The sequence below is a fragment of the Ixodes scapularis genome, unplaced genomic scaffold (genome assembly GCF_016920785.2).
Source record: "Ixodes scapularis isolate PalLabHiFi unplaced genomic scaffold, ASM1692078v2 PGA_scaffold0__279_contigs__length_252992795, whole genome shotgun sequence".
NCBI lineage: Eukaryota > Metazoa > Arthropoda > Arachnida > Ixodida > Ixodidae > Ixodes > Ixodes scapularis.
The window spans coordinates 57,728,158-57,741,067 of NW_024609835.1; the positions used below are offsets into that span (position 1 = coordinate 57,728,158).

The 12,910-nt window shown below is 45.5% G+C and overlaps 1 protein-coding gene across 1 annotated transcript in view; it reads left to right on the forward strand.

Annotated features, from left to right (window-relative positions):
* Positions 1 to 955: 955 nt before the first annotated feature.
* The window catches only part of LOC8027997 (acetylcholine receptor subunit alpha-like), a 67,788-nt gene continuing 55,833 nt past the window's right edge, over positions 956 to 12,910 (forward strand). Inside the window, exon 1 of the mRNA XM_042292007.1 lies at positions 956 to 1,073. The gene's annotated coding sequence lies outside the window, so the exon portion shown is untranslated. The remainder of the gene's footprint in view (positions 1,074 to 12,910) is intronic.

Sequence of the window (12,910 nt, forward strand, 5' to 3'; positions counted from 1 at the left end):
TGTCCACTCGTCTTCTTTCCTCACAATCGCCCGATATTTTTCACACATGTAACTGTCAACTCCTAAGTTTTTTTTTTTTAATGTCTCTAGAGATCTCGAAAATAAAAGAGGACATAAATTTACTTTACTTTGAGTGCGGCACAAACTGCCCTAGGCCTTTTTATTTGTGCACTGAAAAGTACCCCATCCAATCCACAAAACAAAGCTCTACATATCAGGATGAAAGAAAACATCAATGCCCTTTCGAAAGTTTCCGTCCGATCCAAAAATATCAATACCAAGATTACTTGGGCTAGATCCAAATCTGTTGAAAACCAATTGCAAACGAGTCATGGGATCAGTTTTGAGCGAAGTAAAAGGATAAAATAAGGAGTAAACACGCCTTACCCTCTGAGGAACTCGGAAACATACCCAGTTCAGTAGCGCCTTTGAGTCTAGACAACCATTTACAACCTCGTGCAAGAACATAAAATTTCGAATCATCCGTCTAGTACACAAAGGTTTTAAGCCAATCAGATTCCAAATTTTGTTGTATGCATGACATATTCTGGATTGTAAATAACGATCATAAAACACAGTTATAAATTTACTTTGGATACGCCCAATACTAGACGATTCGCTCACTCCAATGGAGTTCCACACGACCGATGCAAACGGAAGGCGGCTTCATGCAAGGAAACGAAAAACCGCTAGCGTTAGGTCTACCCACTAACCAAACCAATCAGAGCTCGGCATTCTGACGTCCTAGAGCCCTCTCGTCTCCTCCTCTCTCTCAGTTTCTCGGCGCATTGTCCTCTATGCCCCTTTTTCGCTTTCGTATTCTACTCACCAACATTCAAATTTTTACCCAGTTCTACGAACTCAGCAAAAATTGCTCTTTCCTACTTTGTTCATGCTCGTGACAATCCGTGTCTGTGTGTGTGTGGCGCGCAGGGGCGAGGGGCAGCCCGGACGCCAAGCGGCTCTACGACGACCTCATCTCGCGCTACAACAAGCTCGTCCGACCCGTGGTCAACGACACCGATCCACTCACGGTCAAGATTAAGCTCAAGCTGTCCCAACTCATCGAAGTGGTGCGTCCTTTTACCCCTTGTATTGGCAACGTCAACCTCGTGTATTTAATCTCCCTTTCTTCCGTCTCACATCTCGGTCGCCAGGCCATGTCCGTGTTCGCTGCACACTTAAATAGGCAGTTTGTTTCCCCCTGCTTTCCTTAACCGTCTTCTCCGCTGGGTGGCGCCGCCGGTTTTAGTGCTGCCTTTTTTTTCTCACTCTAGATTCGGCGTGCTGTAGTTTCGCCGCGTGACTAAAATAGACAACAACGGAGCTAAAATGAAAACGGCAAGGAATTCGGGAAAAGGTAGTGGAAACAGACTTTTTTATGCACTGGAGATTAATGCTTCAGTCATGCTTGTGATCAGCTTGGCCAATAATGAAGTCTTGAAAAGTATTTTTCGTTGAAATTGCAAGTATTTTGGCGAACGAAGTCAATTCTAGAGGGATTTTGAAGCAGGTCGTTAGTTTGCACGCGTGTAACAGGCGCAACGCTGGCGGTCGGAAAGGCGGATGAAAAGATTATCATATACGCGTTTTCGGAGAGCCAGCTTTGAACCTGTTGCACGTGTGGAAACTTCAACGCGCGCCCGCGCTTAGCACGTGCTTCAAATCATGCAAATATTTAGTGGTTCTAGATGACGCTCAGAAAGATTATAGGTAGAATCATGTGTCTATTTTTACAAATTAGAAAGGTAGTTAAGAAGTTGTACGTAAATATCTTTCTTGTCGTCACGATTATCCTTTTATATTATGTCTCCCTCGTCGCGTAACTCAGGTTCAGATACCACGTTAGTGTAAGCAAATTTCACGGCTGTTTTTTTACTAAATTTGTTTGTGTCAGTGTTGCGGAATGGGCACCCCCATTCCATGCCAATTCCATTCCGGAGAATTAGAGCATCCAAAGATTCAATTCCTTTCAACTTCTCGGAATGAAAACACTGGGCCCAATTCCACTGCCTGAATGGCTGAACTTCACCATTCGATTCCTTTAATTTCTTAATGTGGAAAAAAAATGGAAATTGTCTGCCACAATGTGTTACTGGAAAAAAGAAACATAAAGTTGCTAACGTTATCAAATGTGGGCGCAACTGCAAAAGTATGCAAAAGTTTACTCAAATCATTCATTTTACTGAGTCGAAGGATGGTCGCACAAGCGCTTCGTGACACTTGGTGTCACCGCAGAAATCGATCGTGCGGTCAAGCGTAAAAGGTTTCTGAGTCGCAAGAGACGGCAAAAATGTAAACCACCTATTTTCTTCGCAAACGGACCGTGTACCCTCTACAGGTAGATGGTTAGCGTGTTGTTTCTTTGATAAAGCCTTAAAAGTGTCTGGTTCCTGCGTGCCGCAAAAAGAATCTAACTTGCTTTCTGCTTCGAATACTTGCACTATACAACACCGCTGGTCCGCTGTAAAGGTTCTGTTATACTTCGACGTTGAGCGCAGCGAACGCAGCGGGGCGCAGAACGCGAGCCTCTCATTGGCCGGCGAGCAGGAACTCGATATCTACGACCAATCAGAATCCGCGTGCACTACGCTACACCGGGTTTGCTACGCTCCACGTCGGAGTATAACAGAGCCTTTAGAAGCGACGCCGCGTATACCTGCCCCCAATCTCCACGCAGTGCGGCAAGAACAAAAAACCGCTGAAAAAGTACGATCGATGTACGGCGCTAGGACAGAGGAGTGTAGCAGCATATGATAGAACCTGCCTTAAAATGCACACTTTTACGGTTGCTGTACGATTCTTGCAATATCCTAACATATTCAATCAAATTCTTTATTTCTGTTCCACGCAAACACTATATAAGATCGGCAGGGTTAAAAGTAGGGAGTCGAACTTATTATTTTTCCTGTTCGATTCTGGTTTAGTCGCATTGAATTTTGTTCCAGATCGGTTCTGGTTCAGTGATTCTTTTGAAATAACGGTTCGGTTAACAGTTCCGCCAAGGGCGAACCAGTGTAAACCGGTTCTTAAAAAAAAAAAAAAAAAAAAAGGTTAAGGTTTTTAGTGGTTAAGAATATAATAATAATCATTAATAATAATAATCGCTTTTATTTACAATATACATAACATATGGTGGGAGCTAAGGAAAAAAAGTTGTCTAGGCAGCTTGACTGGTCCTCAGCCCCCTTACAGGTATACAGCGGCTGCAAAAGCATATAAAATAAATTATATAAAGCAAAAACTAATAAAAGCAAAGAGCAAACAAAAAGCACCCACGAGGGAATCAGTGTAATAACATAATTACTTTTATAGAAAAATATCTCATAATATCAGAACAAATAGCAAACAAAAAAACACCTACGAAAGAATGAGTGTAGACAAATAATTACTTTGATAGAAAATATCTCATAATATTACACATGCTACAGGATTCTATATCGAAGATAGACCAGATCATTTTGTTCATAAACGTTGGCAGTGGTTTTTTTAATCATCTGTAATCCATAGTTAGTGTAACTATAGGCATCTACTACCCAGAAATCGGAATGGCGAGTGGAATATACCATAGGTTTATTTCTGACGGATGCTAAGCGTATCAAAAAGCTGTTTATATCTCGATATTCCTCTTCATATCTTACACACAGTCTAAAATCATGGTATCGAAATACATTTAGAACAACCAGCCAACATAAATTTCGTTAGTATGAAAATTATTTGGCAAGTTGCATATGATCCTTAGCACCCTTTCCTGCAGTAAAAATAGTTTTTGCAGATTAGGTTTTGTGGTAGTACCTCAGACTAGATGACAGTAGTTCAGGTGAGATAAAAATAACCAGTTATATAAAATCAGCTTAACTCCCACAGGAAGAACATGACGATGCCTATGTAACATGCCAGTTATACGGGCAAGTTTAGAAATTAAATAGTCAACAAGTTCGGTCCAAGACATGTGCTTTAAATAAATTACCCCCATAATTTTAAATTTTAGAAAAGAAAAGGTTAGTTAACTACGGCATCATCTGCACTAAAAAAAGGTCATCAGAAGCCGTGCTGCTGAAACAAGGACAGCAAAACAAATCTTTATCCTCTTTCGTTTTGTAATCTTGAATTTTTAACGCAAACACCATTGAATGAAAATTACGTGGTTGTACGGGCGCTTGGAAATAGTACCAAAGTAGAGCACTCACATGTGAAGTCAACCAGCCAGCACGCACAGTGACAGCGGGATGGTAGCACGCCCCATACTCTCAAACTAGCCACAAAAAACAAATCAGTCGAAAAGTGGTTAGACCGCAGGAGTTTAGTCTGGCAGAGTATGGCAGCAGTGTTACCCACTCTAGATGAAAATATCCGGTGCAGCGTGGGTCTTGAACGGATATCACGCAGTACTGATACTCGGCCATACGCCGGTGCGATGCTTATCAAGATCAAAACGGCACCCACACCCCACACCCGAACGACTTGCTCGAACGACTGAGTTGAAGAGGAGAAAGACAGCAAAGGCCCGTCGAAAGACGAGTAAAACAAAAGACAAAAAAATACAACAGTTGACTTGCTGTTTCTAAAAAACGCACACACACACATATATATACACACACAGACACGCACGCACACGCATACAGAAACACACACCCACACAAAATTACTTCAAGAAGCGTGCGGGGCTCCCTGCGACTTTCGTTCCGGCGACCGGCGCCGCAGTGTCGCGCTCGTCGCGGCTTCGCCTCTTGGTGCCTCCAGATTTCGCCTCCGCGGAACAAACGCGCCGACAGCCGTAAGCTTTTTGATTTGATTTTTACGTTTATATTTTCTTTATCCTTCATTGTGGAATATTGCTTGGAAGCAAGAACATAACATACACACACACACACGCGTGCACACAAAGAATTGCTCTTTAGCTTCTCGCCCTCGTCAGTAATACTCAGTTTCGCTTTACGACGTACCGCGATGGACGCTACAAGCTACATGGGCCAATCCGTAGTTCGTAGCTTGTCTCGTGAATTCGCGCTCTCCAGGTCACTCCGCCCCACCGGAAGGACACGTGACGCCCTCTGAGCTATTAACTGACTCCGGTGGCTGGTAGCGTCTTTTGAGGTCCATCGCAAGGTAAAACCAAGTATACAAGTGTACGCCTTTACGCTGACTCGCCGACACCAATTTGGGCCCTACATAGACGTGAAATATACTTATTTTTGCATCCTCGAAGGAGCTTAAGCCAGTGAGGCATTGAATGTGTCAGTCACCTTCAGTGCAATGATGTTGTTTTAAGAGCCACTTACCATGCGCTAGCGAATTGCGCCAACAGCCCGTATAGGCCCTAGTTAGAAATCGACGCAGCTCACATAAGAACCGAGGCCATTCCATTTCCACTCCATTCCCCCCAGCGTTCCCGCCATTCCATTCCCATTCCATTCCGGGGTCGCGAAAGTGGAGAATGATTCCGGAATCTTTCAATTCCCGACTGATAAATCCCGCAACACGGTTTTGTAATTAAATCAAACAACTTGTATACGTAGTTGCCTGTACCCCAAAATTGAGTTTAGTATCTGACCTTCACTCTCAAACAATGTATTTTTGACAAAATAAATCGTGTTTCATTAAAAGGTCCACCCCTTGCTCCCCCTTCAACACAAATGCAGGATTACGAGCATGCCCTGAATAAGAAAACTGGGACATGCCGCCAACCATCCTAAAAGCAAATGCTACTATGCATTACGTTTTACGCGTGTGTGTTGTGTGCATCTGCTCGTGTTTGTGAGGGGCGGATTTATGGGTCAGGCTTGTGGGGGGGGGGGGGGGGGGGGGGGTGGACTCGGCTGGATGGGTGAGTCTGCTCAGATATGACGTTACGGCCAAGACTTGGCCCAGATCTATTTTCTTGACCCAATATTGTCTATTTCACCAAAAACTAAACGTTTAGCTGGTGTATATCAGTTGTTTCATTTAAAAAAGTTTACCTTTGGGGGCTTAAAGGGAAAGAGCGGTCGCCTCCCCCCCGCCCCTCCCCCCCTCGCCCCCCCCACCCCTCCCCCCTATATCTGCCCCTGGTGTACGAATGTATCTGTTTGTTTGCCCGTGTGCATGCGTGCATTTGTGTGTGCGTGTATGTGCCGTATATGTGTATCAGACTTGTGCCTATCTCAAATACTTAACTCAAGATACTGTATTTCAAACACTTTTTAAAGTATCTTGCAAATACGTTTGGTCGAGAGTATTTGATACTGTAGTTTAAGTACACTTTGAGTATCTTGTACTCATTTTTTCAAATACATTTTTGACATTCCGCCATTTCCAGAGTTTTTCGGTATCAAGTGGCGTGGGCGTGGCTAGAGCAAACTTCAACATTCTTTCGAGCAACCAAATCCTGTTGCCAGCTCCGATAAGCTCCGATAACTTAGATTAAGCTCGTGAAAGCATCGCATTCGTGCCTATTGTGAGTCATATTTCACCCCAAAGTTCGCACGATGAAGGTTTTCTCCCTCGTATTCTGAGCATTTTTTTTCCCTAGAGTTTTCCTCAAAAAATCTTGAAACAAAAGAGGTGCTCTTAAGGAAGTACTGATTGTTACACTGAGGCGCAACCCAGAACGGGAAACGACCCACGACATCAATGCAGACTTCAGTTTCAAGAAAATAACATATATAAGGAAATAAGAAGTAAACACAAAAAGAAGACACTTTTTTTACTTGTTGTATACTTGATTCCGCTACGGCAAAACGCTGAGGCTTCTTTTCTTTTTTTCTTTTTGTCGTCAGTCCGGCGCTTCTAGCTCTCGCCGACACTGATTGTCTGTAAGCGAACATTGATAATCATAGAACAGGACAGCAAACTATAGTTTCCTGTCCTGCTGCAGTTGTTGCATTTTAAGAGGTCATCCTGCTCGTGGTTATACCTACGAGCAGGATGACCTCTCAAAATGCAACAAATCGTCTCCCAAAGTTGAGTGCCTTTCTGAACGCAACCTACATGAAAAAAGGTGCGACCAGTGCCTTGGCTATTATGTGGGCTCTCTTGGCTATCCGTTGACTCATTTCCATATCCCAAGCTCGTTTATAGTGAACTCCCCATATAGGGAATTGGGATCGCGCTGCCTAGGTCCTCGGTGATCGCCTTCACAAGAAAGGTGACTGCCGTCACCTTCCTGGCTGGAAAAATAAGGCAAGGCTCTAATACTGCTCGTATAAAGCAAAACTATAATTAATTACGAGTCGCAGATCCTGCCTCTTGCTGCTGTTCTACGACGATTATCCAGATGACAGTCATTTTGTTAGACACCAGCGCGCCCCTTATAGGTTGTGAAAGTTGCAACAAGCTAAAACAACCTTTTTTACCTGAGAAACGTGTTGTAACATGTACCAGTGATATTCTGCTCCTTACGGTTGGACTCCATAAAATAGCCCTACAATGTTTCTTTTTTGTGTGTGTGTGTGTTGCGTGTTTATAAATTTTCTAATTACTTGTACTCTACTCAAGATACTTCACAGTGAAAGTAACTTGAGTAGTATTTTAAATACTTTATGCAGCAGGTATTTAGTAACTTAACTTAAATACTTTTCTTGAGTATTTTGTCCAACACTGATGAGTATGCGTATATATGTGCGTATGTGTGTCTGTGTGTGTGGGCATGCGCGTCTGTGTCTGCGTTTGCGTGTGTGCATGTCTTCGTTTGCGTGTGTGTGTGTGTGTGTATGCCCGTGCGAGTTTGTATGTGCGTGCGTTCCCGTTTGCCTGCTCGTCTGCGTTGACATTTACGTGGGAGTGTGCGTGTGTGTGTCTGTGTGTGTGCGTGCATGCGAGTGTGCTCGTGTGTGTGTGCGCGCGCGTGTTTTCATGCCCCACAATGCATCTTTATGGCTCTGATTTGTAAAGCATGCTCACTGTGTGCATTTTCTGACATTGTAATTTCTGTCACTTTGGCAATCGTTTGACGTATCTCAAATGTTTGCCAAAGTGGCGCGTCCGTCTGCTAGTGAGTTCGGGAGCATACTAAGCCCGTTGTTCCGGTAAAGCTATAGCCAACAAATATTGCTAAAGATGACTTGTTGCACGCACCTTTTTAGCAAACCTTTCTAAACTCACCGAATGGCAACGAAAGAACACGTATGTGCTCATGCGGTATTGAGGAAATCCGCTCGGGTCGCTCCGCTAGCATTAGTCATTAAGCAGACAGTAAAATTGAACCTACGTCTCGTTTCGTAATATAGCGCGGCACACTACCTGGCCGCCGCGGAGTGCCGTGATGATAAACATAAGCACAAAGCGAACTCGCATTATAATTTTGATCATTTTCTTTGACAGAAAACATAAAGCCCACCCCGCTAAATCTGCGCAAAACTCGGCATATTGAGGAGAGTGAATATATACACCGTGCGCGTACTAAACGCAGGCTAGAAGAATTTTGTTTTGCACAATAAAGCCTGTAACAAAAGTAGATTCAGACGACTGCGCGTTCACTAAGATTCGCAATGTTAGTATAATCCTGTTAATTCATTAAAAATAGCAAGTATGAAAAGAACAAGGTACTATTCAAGTATTTTGTCAACCAAATTAGGTTCTCTCTCAGCGACCCATTAGCTGACGGGGTTAATAAAAGTCATATGATACTTTGGAAATTGTTCTTAAAACGCAACTAGCCTTTGCGATTCCCAATACCTGAGTAACTCTGTTTAGAAGTGAACAATCCTGCACGTAGATTTTTAATTATTTTTTTTCACTGATACTATTGTCATGCAGAGCATATGATCAAGGATGAGCTACCTTACAGTAGATTACTTAGCCTATATCGAACTTGCATTCCTGAACCCTTGAAACGGTAATAATTTGTCAAGGCGACGGAAAGGCAAAGCGAGACCTTGAGATTTTGAAAAGGAAGGAGCCTTGCATTTTGTTAGACGCTGTAAATTTCTTTAGCCGTTTTGTTTTCTTCTTCTTACGTTTTATTTTAGTGGCTACAGAAATAAAATATAATAGATTTATTAACAACATAATTCGAATTAAAAAAAAAAAAACTTGGGTTCTAAAGTTATTTCCACCCTTTAAGATTGTCAATCGATATGGTACAAAATACTAAGAATGCTATGAAATATATTTTGTTTAGTTTAGGCACTCAAATTCTGAACGTCGGGTTCCAGCATATGACTGACGCGTAATTTCAATAAGGGCGGCATATATGTGTGTGTTTTTTTGTGTGTGTGCGTGTTTTTTTTTTGCTTTTTTTTGCCTATGGTATTTCATACAAAGTCGATCAATGCCGAAATGTCTGGAACTGTCGTTTTTTTTTTCTTCTTCTTTTTTCATATGACTTTGACAGCTCCATGAAATATTTTATGCACTTAATATCTCTTCTTTCTTCTCTATATTTTAACTTCATTCTTTGCATTATAAAATTATGAAGACTGATGCAAGCTTCAACTTATTTTAATCAAGACACTGTCACTCTCAGCCGGCCTATCACGCCGTTCAGTTTTAAAAATTCGAACACGTCATCAGGGTCGATAACTGGGTGAAACAAAAAGAATTGGCTAAGGCATAAAACATGAGCGACCTTCCAAGATACATCGCTTCGATTGTAGATTGTTTTCAACTGCTAACAAAATGCAAACGATCACACAAAGTGTGCTGCGGTTGAGAGTGGCAGCTGCTGCATGATTGAAAGATGTGCTTCAGGAAATTTTCATCTAGTCGATGTGCTTTACGACCGCCGCTTTAGACACTATTGAACCAGAATGAAGACGTGCTTGAAATGCGCAGGCGTCGGGTCTCTCAGAAGCCAAAACCGGTCGCAAAGGTCGCACGTGTCTCCGAAGGGATTGTCCCGGACCGTTCTCTGAAATTCGCCAGCGAAGCAGTATCGCCGTCGTGCAGGTCTCGCCGCCTCCGCCGCTTTGCGTTGGCGCCGTGCTCACGTAGCTCGCATTCTTGGGTCCGCCATCAAAGGAAAGCTGAAACAACTTTAAATATAAAAACAAAAAAACACAAGCTTAGTTAGTTAGACTTCAGCTATCACGAATATCACATTCGTTTGGTCATTTCATGCGCGTATTAAAAGAAAAAAGCTCCGTCAAAATAGCGCTGAAGCCGCGCCCTTCCGGGACAGTTATTCGCGTAGTTATTCGCGTAGTACACAAGGACATCGCGGTGGCAGAACGGCTACCCTGTCTCATCATCCGTCGCACCACAGGGGAAGCTCTCACGTCGCCCGAAGTCGGTTATACTATCCCTTCAAACCACTTGAGCCTTGGTTAACAATGCAGCCTGCGTGCTGACGTGTCCAGCAGCTGCCAAGCATGAAGGCTGGTGTGTGCCGAATTCTTGTCCTCTGACAACGGAGGCCGCCAGAGGGCCAGCTTGGCTCGACCATCCCCACGTGAGCTCCCGTCCTTTTATTTCTTTCGACAAACTCTCTGAACGTTTTCTATCAATCAGTTCGCACAAAACAAAGCACAAACACGTAGAAAACACACAAGATAATTTGTAAGATCCACTCGAGGATTAGAAACCTCGATAAGTTATAGGAAAGAAACTCAAGACGTCGGCCAAATCCAACATGTCCCCTCATCGACGTGATGCTCCAGGGAGCCCAAGGCGACTTCACCCCTGACCTCCATGTGCTCGAAGTGCCCACGCTGAGCGACTCCCATGGATGTGAGACGGAACGGTTCAAGAGAGTCCACCGTGCTCAAGACAACCAATCGTCAGCATCCCGTCATTGAAAGGTTTGACTCGGGAGAGCCAGCGGTCAAGACGGCCCTACAGGTCGGCGAGATTCAAACCGGGACCATTGCCGGCCTTCCGGGATGCCTGAAGGGAGGCCACACCAACGCCCCTCTCCCCTCCCCCAACTTGTCGACGTCACCCATTTCGGAAGACGGAGAGAAAGAACACGCTCCTGTTGCGGCTCCCCCCTCACCCCCCAACCCTTGCCCCGGACTCGCCATGAACGTCCTCGACTCGGCGAGAGGTTTCCCTCGTCCCGCGCGCCATCCCCATGCCCGCCGAGGGTCTGACGAACGAGGCACTTGAGTTAAGCACCAACAACGCCGAAACAACGGGAGTTATCGTGGTGACATCGAACAGCTTCGAATGCCTTGGGCAGGACAATCCCGACGGCGGGCCTAACGTCGGAAGACCAGCACCAGCCAGTCATGTTCCGCCAGGTGAGCGCCGACTACGCAGGGTTGCGCCTGCCGAGTTGCTCACCCAGAATGGCTTCACGCTGCTCACATACCGATCGGATAGAAAACTCAAAATGCCAACAGACCAAGTTGAAAAACTCTACACCGTTCTTCTTCACCCCTCGCTAGAACGTCGGCCATTCGAAACAACACAACGGAGCAATACTTCTAAAAAAAATCAGAAGCACTTTCAGCAAAACGGCCGTCACAAACATCCGTCTACATCACTCCAAAAACATCCTAGCGGTTGACGCACCCTACATTGAAACAAGAGACGGGCTTCTCCTCAACCGCAACCTGGTTCGAATTCCGGTGCGCTTCTTTCCAGCTGCACCAACAAACGTGTTTGTGGGAACAGTGCATGGCATGGCCGGCGAACACTCCCAACAGGTGATTTGGACTAAGGTAAAAGCATAAGGGACCATCCTGAACATCGCCCGTAAGAAAAAAATCATCAATCTCGTTTTTTTGTTTTTTTTTTGAAGGATTAAATATGACAGACCACGTGACCCTGGGCCCGTGGTGGTAAAGGGTTTATTCGGCTAAAAACCAAAAACCCAAGGTTCACATGGATCGCCATCACGACCGGCAGACCTCCATGGAGGAACTCGCGCTCTTATCAACATCAATATCGGAACCGCCACAAGCAGAAAACAACCCTTGTAGGGGCAGACCTGTCTTCGCGCGTGCGCTCCATGCCAGCCGAAGCGAGAAAACCAGAGGTCACAAACCACCGAGGCAGAGCGCAGAGCTCTCCGTGTGGAACAAACTCACCACCGACACTCCATGCCGGGGTGCACCTGTGTCGCGGCGGCGAGGAGAGAGATCCTTCTCGAAACGCGGGGACACCTGGATTCCTGGCGGTATAGACACTCGGGGACACCCATCATAGTCAAACTGTGGCCACAGTCAGCAACTCATGCAGTGCGGTGCAGCCGAGGACATAGCGGGATGCCCAGACGGGAGATGCGCAGCCGATCCGTGCCGTCACCCAGTGAGCGGTCCCAGTTGCAGGGAGCGATGACTGGAGGTCGGCATATCGAGCCCTTTGGTTAGCCGGAATCATCCTCCCGCAAGACATTTTGGCCTGCACTGAGCGAACTTCCTTTTGGCGACATCGATATGCGACGGATGGAAGCAGTAAGTTGGCCACCTGCTCTACCACACGCTGCTCCACCAGAAACTCCGGAGGGAAGACAGACGTCCTTACACAAACGGGTCCACCTCAGACGCGTCTGAGAGAAGCCGAGGCGGGAATTGCGACAGCAGCAGGCATCCCATGGAAATAACCAGCCTACCCTGCAAAATAACTAGTCGGCCTCACCCAACCCTCTGCATACTTCCCCCGACTCCAACCAGCCTCGGCTCCCGGTCTCTCCAAACGATCGCGGCCATCTCCCTCACAGTTAGCCTCAGACGCACGTTGTTGCTCCTCCTCTCTTCTCGGCTTTTCCGAGAGGGGACGCGAAACCAGCGCGGTGCATGTACGGTCACTCGGAGAATTCCACGGAGGTGCTGAATGACTTCCAACAAAAGCGTGTAGTGACGGGAAGGATCCTTCATCACACCTTCACTCCACTGGTCAAAGAACTGTTCTCAAGTCTGCCCGAGGCTAAACCACAAATGAAGGGAACATCTGACGCAAGCCGAACCCCACAGAGCAATGCTAGTGCTGCCCGACAACTGTAAGACACTTAATCATCACAGTCACAATTCGGTGGGGCAGCGGAGCT